Genomic DNA, 13709 nt, shown 5'->3' on the forward strand with positions numbered 1-13709 from the left:
CCCCTTAGGGCTCTTGGGGTGCCCCTGAGAAGTCTGGCGGTGTTTCTAATGCCACTGGGTGAAGCTTCAGTAGTGTGCTTTCTCACAGGACTATCAGCTGAGAATCAATTTAGTCAATCATCCTTAGGAAGCTTTTAGAAAAGAGTATCTAATAAAGTGGTACAGGAAGAACAATTGGTACAAAATATCCCTCACAAATATCAGGGACACCCTCTCCTACAGATATACACAGAATCCAGGGGAAAGTGGATTTTGTCTTAGAGACCCCATGTGACAAATGGGTAACTCACAGCTTCTGTTGCTGGAAGTCCTTTTCTCCCACTATGAAATGGAGGAGATTGAGAGGTATCTAATAAGTTTCAATTAAATACAAGGACTTTAGGTGGTTTAGTGAGCAGAATGCCAGGCCTGGAGTCAGGAAGACTCATCTTCTTGAGTCCAAAACTGGCCTCAGACACTAGCTTTGTGACCCTGAGCAAGTCACTTAACCCAATTTGCCTCAGTTTCCTCATCTGTAAAATGATCTAGAGAAGGAAATGGCAAAGCACTCTAGTGTCTTTGCCAAAAAAACTCCAAAAGGGGTCACAAAGAGTCAGACATGACTGAAAAATAACTAAACAGCAACAAACATGGTGAATCTCTGTCCATCTGTGCTTTGCTCCAGATACAAACACTTCTACCAGCTGTACAAGTACATTGCTAGGACCCCAGTGAGAAGTTAGAAGGTCCAAAATCTTCCTGACCCTTGCAAGACACTTCACTATCCAAAGGGGGTCGCAAAAGGAAAAAAAGAGAAAGAGGGAAAGAAACCTGACCAAAACTGAAGGTAAGACCTTTCTTTCCCCACCCATCCCTCTTCCTCCTCAGAGGTTAGTTGGACAGTCACCCTTGCCTCCAATTTCTGGGATTCCATCCCTTTTCAACTTGCCTGATTACTTAAAGATGATTCTTGGTGCATGGTCAAGCTACCTTGGTTTATCCAGAACACAATTCTTACTCAATGTCATTTCAATTCAAAAGCTTTTTGAATACTTAGTGTAAGACCTCTGAGTGAGTGATTGAGATAAATCTCACCTAGTTAAGGAATCAAAGCTAAAATAACATAGGGTCATTTCAACCCCACTCTTATGATTAAAAACAATATTAAAACACATTTATTTGTTCTTGGTTTTTCCCTTCATTCTTTAGTATCATAATTAAATGTGCCCTTGATAATGATTATTGATTGTAGTAGTAGTGATAATAATAATACTGGGCATTTATATGGCACTTTAAAGTTTACAAAGCACTTTACATATATGATCTCATTAAAACCTCACAAGAACCTTATAATGTTCTAATGCTACAGGCATTATTTTCCCTATCTTACAAATAAGGAAACTGAGACTCAGAGAGTTTAAACGGTTGTCCAAGATTACACAGTTAAAATGTGTCCAAGGTGGGATTTGAATTCCTATCTTCCAGATGGCCAAATCCGGCACTCTATCATTATGCTACATTATCTTAATAGTGATACTGTGTAGAGACTGGTCCAATTAACATGTAATAAATCAACTGAGAGGTGTAGCATAAAGAGTTCAACTTAGAATCAGGAAAACCTGGGTTCCAGCCCAACCTCTGAGACATACTGGCTACATGTGTGAACATGGGTTAAGTCATACAAGTAACTCCCTAAGCCTATAAATTCCAGAGAAGGAGCCAATCAGCATTGGCAGAGGGAGTCTCCTTACCAGGGATTCACTATGCCAATGAACTCACAGGTCCAGTAAAAATAACAAAATGAGAATAATTTGTCTAGATGTAGAGTAACAAAAATTTGAGCAGGGTAGATATAGCCAGTAGGACCAGAACTCTAGTTTGTCTTCTACCAGACAGCTCACCAATGTCCTGGAAAAAAAGGTAAATGGAATCCCAGAGCCTACAAGTACATTTTCAAATCTACATAAAAGATCTGACAAACTGTGAGGTCTATAACATCTTATTTCTGGGGACGAAGGGGAATATATACAAATAGAGCTAATACCTAGATTTGGTATCTAATTTCTGACCTGATCTGATTCATGGCTCTTTTAAGCAGCCTGGTGCCACCACCCCCTTCCATAAGCAGCTCAGCATATTTGTACCAGATTTAGCTTGGACACCCAATTGGCTTAATCCACTGAGGTTTAGATATCCCAAACTCAAGCAGTTTACTAGCTTTAGCCTCCCCCAGCAGCAGGGATTGTGCCAACACACACCCTATAACCTCTTCAACTTAATTTTAATTGCTTACATAATTAGATTGTGTTTCCGCTAGGAGGTGACCTTCTTTATCTATATTATATTTAGTGAATTATTGACACCCAAGAAAGGTTATAGGTAATAATAACCATGAGCACAGTTCTGGGCAAAGACAAGAAGGGAACATTAAACTACTTACAATAATTTACACAACAGAAAGCACTGGTTTAACAAATCAAGACTCATTCACTTTTCCAAAAAAGATCAATCAAAGGTCAACTGAAAGAGCACTGAAGGGGAGATCAGCAGGTCATAGCTGTCTTCTACACATTTTCAAAGCAGGATTACAATTCTCCTGGGCTAATTTGCCTGTAATTGAAATTTTTCCTTAAGTATAATTTCATTTTCCTATAAGTTTAACTCAATCATAATCTTTCTCTACCCTCAATGGAACAATGAAGAAGCAACAAAGAGATAGAATATATATGTATGAGTGTGTGTGTGTGTGTGTGTGTGTGTGTGTGTGTGAGTATCTCTTTAAAAAGAGAGAAAGAAAATAAGAGAGGGGAGTGGAAGAAAAGAGATTGGAGAATGGAAGAGAAGGGAGGGAAAATGAAAAAAAAAGAAAAGCATAGGACTTGTAGAAACAGTCATTTTATTCAAAATAGAGGTGACCTGCATCCAACCAAGAAAAGTAGGTGAAGTCAATCAATCAGGAAGACAATGTTGGTTAAATAGAAATGCATATCAAAGGTAAGGTACTCAATGCTTCTCCAAAAATTAAAGAGTTAATCCTATTAGCTGTGATGTTAGGTGGTCACAACCATACTTTCTAGCCTGGAAAAGTCTTTTAGTGTCCATAGATCTTTTCTATGCATCCCTATGTACTCTGTGACCAAATGACCCTGGTTTCATTGATGTTCCTCAAACAGGACACCACATCTCCTGATTCTGGGCATTTTCACTGGCTGGAATGCTCTTCTTCCTCACTTCTGCCTCCTGGCTTCCCTCAAGTCCTAGCTAAAATACTGCCTTCTACAGGAAACCCTACCAATTCTATTCAAATTCCAACCCTTTCAATTCTAGTACCTACACTGTGTTGATCATCACCAATTTATCCTGAATATAGCTTGTTTGTACATAGTTGCTTGCATGCAATCTCCCCCATTTGACTGTGAGTTACTTGAAGGCAAGAACTGTCTTTTGCTTTTCTTTGTATCTCCAGGGCTTAGTACAATGTTTAGCACATGGTAGGTGTTTAATAAATGTTGATTGACTGATTGGCCTAGAAATCACAGGATTATAGTTGTCATAACCAAGAACTGGAAGGGTTCTTATAGACTATCAGCTCCAACACTGTCATTTCAAAGATGAGAAACTGAGGCCCAGGACAGTTAAGTACTTGCCCCTGATCATTCAACCAGTTAAGTGTCAGAGACTAGATTCAAACTCAAGTCTTTCCAACTCCAAGTCTATCACACTAAACCATGATATCCTCGTAATCTATTGTTTTCCCTCTTGAGCACTTGGAGTACCTGACTTGATTAAACTGGAATTCTGTTAAGAGGTAGGTGGAGAGGAGATGCCCTTTGTCTACTCATATCCACTAGTCACCAGTCTCTGCACTATTCCGACCTCCCAGGGAATAGCAACATATATCTCCTCTGCCCCTATCCCCCAGCTGACTAATTCTAGGACTCATACTACCAAATGACATGAGTAAAGGAGAAACCAGGCATACAAAGGTCCTGACACACATCCATGGTGTTTAGCACCAGAGATTTAACCTTCCAGTGTCTGAAGGTATTTAGAAAATTGGTACTCAGGCTTATCATCGATGTATCCATTTTCCTGAGGCAAAGGAATCCCCCTGACCCTCTATCCTCTAAACTGGGACACAGCATGATGGGTATTCTAGTCAAACAACATCACATAAGCACATTAGAGAAAAGCAAAAAAAGTACTGGGTAAGGTTGGGAGTCACTGACAAGGAATTATTTCTAGCTTCCTATTGCTACAGTACTACAGAAGATAAGAGAACTATACCCCAAAGAAGGGAAATAAGAGTTTAATGAAGGAATTAAGAACATCGTAGGTGAGCTGTAAGGCAGAGTCTTGTAGCTTTGCCTAGGATACTCCCTTTTTTGTCAAGCCTAGGTATCTTTCTACCAAGTCAGGAGGGAATATTAGAATCAGAGATTATGGCAACAGAATGAATGAAATTGGAATTAGAGTTGCTAAGGAAAAAAAAACAAGACTACTACTTATTTTATCCTTCACATAAGGATCAGGAAAAAAAAGCCCAGAACCTTTCCTTTACCCCCATAATCTGATCTAATGAAGAGAAACTAACAGTTGGTAGTTTCAAATTTCTAAATAAGGCATGGTCTAGGGTAATAGTATTAAGATCCAACTTTGGATTTTTTAAAACAAATTATGTGGAGAGAAGTACTATATTTACAGAAAGTTATCTACATATGTGTACCTAGAGGTACAAATTGAAAGTTAAGACCAAAAAGACTTAGCAGTTAAACATATTGTTCAATATCTCAAAAGCAGTTCTCTTTAAGAGCTTTCCCCCCCCTTCTTAGGAATGAAGTATGTCTAAGATCCTCCTTCATCCTCAATCTTGGGAGCCAGGTAACATTTTAAGTGGCGCATATCTGCAATCTTATACTCTACAACAAGTGGTACATCTGCAGACATACTGAGTGTTACTGTAGGGGAAAGCGGAGTGGCTTTGGTAAAGAAATTCAGGTATTGAAGTGCAAAGGTCAACTGAACTGGCTCATTCATCTCTATTGTAACAGCTTCCTCCTCTTTGTCAACATTACTTGTCTGTGATAGTTTTACATTTCCACTTCCTAGTTCTCCACTGGCAGAAAATTTTACACCATCTTTTGCACAGGAAATTACAACAGCATCTCCAATATGACTGAGATCCCGACAGATTCGTGCAAATTCACCAGAAGGCATTTTCACTACACAACTATATTCTTGTTCTGGAATTCCAAGTTGCTCAACATCTAAATCCATTAATTTCATCTCATAGTCTGAAACTTTTTCCTGATTTCCTGAGTGAATCATAACAGGGGCAGTTAGGTGGCACAGTGGATAGGGCACCAGCCCTGAAGTCAGGAGGACCTTAGTTCAAATCCGGCCTCACACACATAACATTCACTAGCTGTGTGACTCTGGGCAAGTCACTTAACCCCAATTGCCTCACTAAAAAAAAAAAAAAAGAGTGAATCATAACCTCAGACACCAGGAAACTACTTATAAGCAAATAAGCCCTTCAATTCTTTTCTCTTATAAGTAATAACCATACCAATCTGTCCCTCTCCCCTCCTTATTGGCACCCACACCACCCCACCCCAGCTCCTTTATACTTTCCCCTGCCTGGAATTTACAGGGCAATTACCTGATCCTCTCCAACTATCATCAGAAAATTCACTTTGCTTAGACCTAGCTTCCCAATGAGAATCTCAGTTGGGCCTGGTAATTGGAATTGGTTAATCAAAGATTAACCCCATTACTCCTCCTGGTGGTCCAGCCATATTATTACCTAATGTAGTGTAAAAGATGGAAGGATAACCTTTTCATCTTTGGAGAAACTCCAGTTACTTACCAGTAAGACAGTTTTCCCAATAATGTATTACCCTGACAGCTATTCCTGGTTTCCTTCCTTCTCCCAGATAATAGGACCTTAGTTAGGGTCCCTCAATAGGCCTTGCTTCAATGACTGGTCATCAAACAGAAGTGATAAAAAAGAAGACAGCTTCATATAAGAGTCTCTGATATAGCTGTTTGGGGGGGGGGGCAGGATTGGAGTACTCATACTTAACCAAGAAGGCTGTGTAACTAAAGAAAGAGCTACAAAGCCTTTTTTAAAAAAAATTTTTCAATTAATGAGCATTTATTTTCTCTTCCTCCCACTTCCCCCCCACCAAAAAAAAAGAAAGGAAAGTTGAACCTTTTTTTCAACAAATATGCATAGTCAAGCAAAACAAATTGTCATATTGGCCATTTCCAAAAACGTGTCTCACTCTGCGTATTGAATCTGTCATCTCTTTGGCATGATGGGGTGGAGGGGAGGAAAGATTGAATGTTTTATCATCAGTTTCCAGGGAGCACAGAATATAATATAATATAAAATAACATAACACAATGTAATACAATATAAGTAGTTGCCAAGGACGAAGCATATTTGGAAAAAGCCAACTGAGCGTCTATGATTTTTGTAATCAGCTACTCATTAAAATACTTCTCAATTGTCTTTCAAAAAACAATGAAAATGTCAGTTTTATAATAGATTACTGTTTTGGAAACAATGAAAAGCAGCTGAAATCAGTAAAATACACTGCCATGATAAGGATAAAAAATAATTATAACTGTAGTCTTCAACTCCACTAAAATTAGAAATACTAGGCTAGAGGCTATGTACGTTTTTAAGCTGTCTTATAGCCCTTAGCTCTTTAAGTCTTTACAATAGGTTAATAACTTATTTATTTCTCATAAAGCCAAAAATACTTTGTACTAAGAAACATATATATATATATGTCAATATTAAGACAAATATTCATTTTTAAAGTTAAAATCATTGGAAGTTTCTCAATCTTCATTTCAAATTATTGTTTCAAAAATTCGCAGAAGTACCAATGAGTGCTGCTTTTTAAAATGACAGTTTTACCTGCAGTTTATTCAAGTTAATGGTAAAGGAAAGTAATGCCTGGCATATTCCTTGTACCTCAGACTTTGGGAAAGCGAATATTCAAGACTTTTGAGAAAGGGTAGGTAGGATGAGAAAGCTAGATGGGACAACAATTTGCTTTCAAGACCTGAGTTCAAATCCTGCTACATACACATGTATTAGCTTTGTGACCCCTGGGTAAGTCAGCAAACCAATTTCAGTCTCAGTTTCCTTATCTGTGAATGATCTGAGGTCCCTTCGGGCTCTGAATCTATGTTCCTATAATTTCCTGGCCATGATTATCAGATACTTACTAGCTATGTAATTCTGGGCAATCTTAGTTTCCTCATCTGTAAAATGGGGATAATAATAGCACCCAGTTCCCAAGGTTGTTATAACGATAAAATGAGATAATATTGTAAAGTTCTTGGCAAACCTTAAAGCACTATTTAAATTCTCACTATCATTATTCATTAGAGGAAGTCAATTCAAGAGGAATGGAATGCTATCAAAAGTGAAATTCTGAAAATAAAAATTCAAATGATTAAAATGGAAAAGGCAAGGATAAATTCAGTAAAGAAAGTGATGTGACTGCAAAAGGAGCTCACTGACCAGATTAGATTTCATAAATACACATACTGAACATGAAGGCAAGAACAGGTGATTGTGAGGTGCAGTACAGTCTGTTAAGAATTATTGGGGGAATGCTAAAGCCCAGAATAAGTAAAGACTTAGGATGAATAAATAAAAACAACAAAAAAACATTTTTAAGCTCCGCTGAAAGCACAGGAAGATCAAAGAAAAGAAAGGGCTGAGGTCTGACATAAATGGAACAGAATGAAAACAAAATGATAATTCAACTATTGCTGTTTCTTTTTTTTCTACCAAGGAGAAGGATCTTCAGAATTGAAAAGTGCAGAATAAAAATGGCCAGCAGAGAATCAAAACCCAAAATAAATGTAGATATGGTCAAAGGGAGCACTAACATGCTCTCTCTTGAACTTGTGAAATCGAGTCACAATACTCAGATGAAGTATTTGCCAATGTACAGAAAATATACCAATGGGATCTCTAAACCAGGGTGGGTGAAAAATGTGTGAAAAATCATAGAGGGCAGAAGTAACACAGAACTAATGATGTACAACATCATGTTTATTTTCAAAGAATATCCTTCAAAATATTGATCATTAAGCTTGTCTTCAATTCCTGGGAAAATTCTGGAACTCTACATCTAGCAGAAAAATTAGCCAAGTTAACCTCTTTTCTTTTTTGATAGGGCTTTTTGAATGACAGATCAGGAAAAAAAAGTCATTGATACAAAGTACGTGGCAAAATCTCTCATGCAACTCTTGTGCCCAAGATGGAGAGACGTGGGCTGAATAAGAGTGCAGTTATGTAGGTTCAGAATTATTTGAATAACTAAGCTCAAAGACTAGTAAATCAACCATTGGTGTTAACCCAGAGGGGTGTCTCCAGAAGAATGCCATATGCCTCTGTCCTTGGCCTTGTTCTATGAAACAATATGTGTGTGTACGTGTGTGTATGTGTGTGTGTGTGTGTGTGTGTGTGTTAGTCTTAGGAAAAGGCATAGATGAGCTTTTTCAAATTTGCAGATGACAAAGAGCTGGGTGTGATAACTAACATGCTAGATGACAGAATCCGGATCCTAAAAGGTTTGAGAAGGATAAAATCTAAAACAAAATAAAATCAGAATATGTGTCAAATCCAACACATATGCTCCCCAAAAAGCAACTGTATAATTAGAGGATAGGAGATAAGTAACTAGGCAAAATTTCATATGAAAAAGATCTGAGAATTTTAACAGACCTTGAGCTGCATAAGAATCAATAGTATGCGATATGATAGCCAAAAGAGTTAATATGATTTTAGGCTATATTAAGAGAAACCTAGTTCTCAAAACAAGAAAGCTTAAAATGTAACAGTACTCTGCCCTGGTGAGACTGTACATGGAATGTTGTGTTCAGTACCACATTTTAGCAATGACTTCGATCATTTCCAGAAATGGGTGAGCAGAAGGGTAAGACATCTAAAAGTCATGTCTTAGAAACATTGGTCGAAGGGTCTAGGGATGTTTAGCCTGGAAAAGAAAAGATTAAGGGAAAGCCTGAAAGCTTCCATAAAGTATTTGAAGGGCTGTCATGTGTCAGGAAGCCTAACTGTGCAGCAGGAAGACAGCAGCTGCTGCCAATAACCCTGATGAGCACACCAGCATTCTTCACCCCACCCCCAGCCAAGGCTGTCCAGAGCAACTTGGATAAAACAAATTAACTTAGGCTGTTAGGCTGGTACAGTCAGAAGAAAGAGCCAAAGGAGGCCTGTGCATGACAGGGCACTCTCTATAACGCTAGGGAGTCTGGTTATCTGGATAGCTTTCCTGCTGGATCTGGGTTTCTATTTTCTGGTGTGGTCTCTAACCCTGGAGAGAGTTTTTGCCCAATGGTGAATCTACTCATTGGATCATTCATTGGATCAATTCACCATTGGAATGGAAGGATCATTGGGTGATCATTGGGCTGTAGTGCAGGCTGCTGGAGAACTCAAACCAGGGCACACCACCAAGGACAAGGCTGGGGCAGAGATGACCTGTGTTACAAGATCAGCAAAGGTGAGACCTCAGATTCAGGAGGTGAAAAAGCACTAGATCGGAAGTCAGAAGATGCGGGCTCCAATCCATGCTTTCCTCTATGTTCCCTATGAGCGAGTCCCTGACCTCTCTGATCTTCAGTTTGTTATTCTGTAAAACAAGAAGGCCAAAGTAGCTTGTCTCTAACATCTCTTCTAGTTCAAAATCCATAATCCTTCCTTCTTAGGTCACCTGATACCTCCTCACAGAACCACGAAAGTCAACCATTTAAGGACCCTGACATCATACTCAGTGCCTGGCATATAGTAGGTGTTTAATAAATGTTGGTTGATTAATTATTAATCATGGACTTGTTTTTGTTTGACCCTAGAAAGTGAAACAAGGAGCAATGGTAGAAATCAGGGAAGCCCTTCCTGGTCTGCTAGATTGGGGTGTGCTGGTGGGTCCTCTGCTCAGGTTACTTCCAGTGACATATGTGCTCCAGCCTCTTGCCAAAGAGCATATAAAAGGGGCAGCTAGGTGGTGCAGTGAATAGAGCACTGGCCCTGGAGTCAGGAGGACCTGAGTTCAAATCTGAACTTGAGACACTTAACACTTACTAGCTGTGTGACCTTGGGCAAGTCACTTAATCCCATTGCCTAGCCAAAAACAAAAAAAAAAAAAAAAAAAAAACAATAAAGAGAATATAAAACCAGAGGCTCTTGGTTGGTCCTTTGATATCCGTATTCTGTGCCAAATAGGCGTGGTGATTAAATCAGAAAGAGCCATGCTTAAAAGGAGAGGCCAAATTCTCTTCCCGTTGAGTGCTTCATTTGGGAATTTGCTGTTTCCAACAGGGAGGAAAAAAGGACCATGCAATCTCTGCTTCCTCTACCCTCCTAACAGCAGCTACAACAGCTACATGTAATGAGTACGTGTACTTGCCTAGATGAGTCTCAGACTGGGTCTCAATCGCTTCCTCTACTTTGTGTTTCTTTCCCTGAGCACAGTGACCAAAAATCAATCCTGAGATGTATGCTTCTAGTCTTGTCAGGTTACCTTATCAGCTCAAGAGCTTTGAAATCATTGACATGTACATTGCCCTCTCTCAAAGGAAAAAATGACCAGGAAGATAAACTATGAATACTTTACTGGCCAAAAGGTATGAACCTTGAATGAGTTATTGTGCAAAGAGGATCTACTAAGATGAAAGAGGTCAGCACTCCCACAAGTTTCCGGAGATCTGTAACTCGTGGGAAAAATATAATAGAAGTGAGAAGTGTCTACAAGTCCTCCTAACGCCTCATTTGTCTTCAGTATTTATTTATAGGCTTAGGTGAATTTTTTGTGACACTTACTGTTTAATGTTTCAAGTATCTGTCAAATGGGGCAGCTAGGTGACTCAGGCAGCCCTGGAGTCAGGAGGACCTGAGTTCAAATGCGCCCTCAGACACTTGACACTAGCTGTGTGACTCTGGGCAAGTCACTTAACCTCACTGCCTAGCCCCCCCCCCCAAAAAAAATCAAGTATCTGTCAATGTGCCATTATGAGTTTTCAGTGTCTTAAGCATTCCTTTTGTAGAAAGGAAACAAATAGCGGTTATGTGTTATCCATTAAACTGCAAAGTCCTTAAAGGCAGGGACCATGTTTTGCCTCTTTTTGTATCCCTACTGCTTAGCACAGAGTCTCACATACAGTAGGCACTTAATGAATGTTTGCTGATCAATTGGTCTGCTATGTTGTACATCAAATAACATTACTAAAACTGTTATGTGTTCATATCTTTTGGGGAGTCCTTAGACTGAAGCCGCACCTAAGCTTCATGTAAGAGATTTTCCCCAAGGCTTCAGTGAATGGGCACAATTAACTGAAGAGTATTTTTTACCCCTTACTTTGAGGTCAGTTCACTTGAGCTTAGTGAGGAGGCCTTTTATGAGACAAAGGATTCCCTAGATAATGGGATCACACAGCTAGAAATTGTGCAGAGAAAGAGTTCAATTCCAGAAAACTTCCTGACAATCCAAGAGTAAAATGGACTGTCATTAGAGGTAGCAAGTTCCCCATCATTAAATGACTCCAAGCAGAAGCAGAATTAACTATTATCAAGGATGTTGAAGAGATGATTCTTTTTTACACAGGACCGGGACCGGATGACCTCTGAGTTTTCTTCAAACTCTGAAATTCTATGATCCTAGGGTTCTTTGAACAACATGAATGCTTTACTGGGTTATGGAACAAATCCCATGTATGAGCTCAACATTTTTGTTGTATAGACATACATTTGTGATTATTCACATGCATGTATGTGTGTATGCATGCTATTATATGCATATCTGTATGTATCCTAGTTACATATAGATATGTATGCCAAAGGAAAATATTCAGCACAAGGGTGAAACTCATTTATTCAAAAAAATCTTTTTTGGGGATCACATAGCATATGCATAATCACAAAGCTGATGCAATTAAAAATTCTGTTTAATCTCATGTTACATCTTCCTATGAGGGAATTTTAACATTGTACATTTATGGTCACTACCAAGGTCATTCAGAGTGGCCTTTCAGAGATGGGAGTTGAACTCATCAAAGGATCACAGTTTCCTGAAATGTATACAATAACAGACTTCTACCAAAATACTTGGCAATTACTTGTATGTTTATACGTTGATCCCTATGATAATATAAGTTCCCTGAAAGAAGAGACCATTTTGTTTAATCTTTCTATCCCTAGCACTAACCATAAGGATTGGCACAAAGGTACGTAGCAGGCACTTCTGGAATTCTAATTGAATGACTGCTTGCCTCTACGCTTAATGGAACTGGCCTTCCTTGAGCTTAGTAAGTCTTGGGCTATGGAAGGGTACTTAGGTCCTCAGAGTAGCCTCTCCTTTGAACTGGTGATATTTATAACAGACGATTTTTTAAAAAATCAGGGATAAAAATTAGATACATAATTTTTTTTCTCACCAGACTTGTGATTTTGTTATAGGGAACTCCTGATAAGGAAACTCTCTCTGCCAATGCAGAGAATTCTGTTCTGCAACTATTTCATTAGACCAGGAACTCTGAAAGCAATGACTGGTTTTTGCCTTTCTTGGAATCCCCAGTACTTAGTGTAGTGAGTGGCATACACAGTAGGGACTTAGTAAATACTATTTGACTGACTTCAACTTATAGGCTTAAAGAATTGTTTATAGCACTGAGAGATTAAGTGACTTGCTCAGGGTGATACAGCCAGTACGTGTCAGAGGCAGGACTTGAACCCAGGTCACCCTGCCTCTAAGGCCAGCAACACCAGTGACATATAATATTTATATTTATACAATTTAGCACTAACACCCAGGCTAGGTCTTTAAAGAAATCAGTCCAAGCCTAAAACGAACTTTATATCGTAATAAAAAGTTTTAACACAAAACAGATATATATTCCACATAGGAGTTTTGGAAATGAAAAAAGGGGACAGGGAGGTAGAATGATCAATCACCATAACTATATTTTTTGAAGAAGAAAATATACTGTTGCTGATCCAAGGTTTTTTTTGCCTTTCTCTAAGTCTTGTCTTAGGAAGGAAAACAAGTCTTGTTTTTAAACATTGACTGCTTTACTTTAGTTTGTCTAGAAAGGTGGTAAATTCTTAGTATACGCCCCTGAAGTTCTATCAGTTTACTTGGCTGCTCAATCAAATGAACAACCCTACATAGCGTCAACCAAGACAACTTCGGGACCCAAAGACTAAAAAGTCCCCAAAAATCCAACACATATTTGCAAATAAGACAAAAATTGGCAAAGACCTCTAAGAGTCAAAAAAAATGGCCTTTGTACAAAAGAGCTACCATTTGGCTAATAATAACTCATATTTATGGCTTGCAAAGTGCTTTACAAATATCTCTCTTGATCCTCACAACAGCCATAGGAAGCAGGTGTTATTATTATTTATAGATGAAGAAACTGAGGCAGGCAAAGGTGAAATGACTTGTCCAGGGTCATGGAGCTAGTGTCTGAAGTACATTTGAACTCATTTCTTCCTGACTCCAGGTTCAGCACTCTGTCCACTGTGCCATCAAACTGCTAATTCATCTAAACTTTCTAAATAAATAGTAGATAATCTTCACTTACTGAAGGTTAATTGCTAACAGATCTCTGGTCAGCATGGAGAAAGTACAAATAAATCAATAGAAAGCCAAGACCAGAACAAGGAAAACAAAGAATTCTTT

General features: G+C 38.7%; 1 protein-coding gene and 1 pseudogene across 8 annotated transcripts in view; both read right to left on the reverse strand.

Moving 5' to 3' along the window:
• The window catches only part of COL25A1 (collagen type XXV alpha 1 chain), a 556443-nt gene that overhangs the window by 521297 nt on the left and 21437 nt on the right, over positions 1-13709 (reverse strand). The window lies entirely within an intron of this gene.
• Positions 4825-5307, reverse strand: LOC114024359 (annotated as a pseudogene).

The sequence above is a fragment of the Vombatus ursinus genome, unplaced genomic scaffold (genome assembly GCF_900497805.2).
Source record: "Vombatus ursinus unplaced genomic scaffold, bare-nosed wombat genome assembly UNPS02014821.1, whole genome shotgun sequence".
Lineage (NCBI taxonomy): Eukaryota > Metazoa > Chordata > Mammalia > Diprotodontia > Vombatidae > Vombatus > Vombatus ursinus.